Below are 330 nucleotides of genomic sequence, written 5' to 3'. Positions count from 1 at the left end.
CACTCTAATTCTCAACCACTCCCCAACACATGTGAATGTGGACCCCAATTTCAATGTGTGGAGAAGAATATTCTCTTCCACTCACTCTAATTCTCAACCACTCCCCAACCCATGTGAATATGGACCCCAATTTCAATGTGTGGAGAAGAATATGTCACATCACTATCAAGCAAAAAAACTTATGCTTGGTACCAAGTATACCCATTTATATATATATATACGTCTTAAAAAATAAATAAATAAGTAACTCGCACCAAAACCTCAACCATGGCAACCCCCCTCCTACTACTCCTCTTCCTCTCACCCCTCCCCCTCCTCCTCATCTTCTTC

The sequence above is a fragment of the Asparagus officinalis genome, chromosome 9 (assembly GCF_001876935.1).
Source record: "Asparagus officinalis chromosome 9, Aspof.V1, whole genome shotgun sequence".
NCBI classification, from domain to species: Eukaryota; Viridiplantae; Streptophyta; class Magnoliopsida; order Asparagales; family Asparagaceae; genus Asparagus; species Asparagus officinalis.
This window is presented reverse-complemented; position numbering follows the sequence as displayed.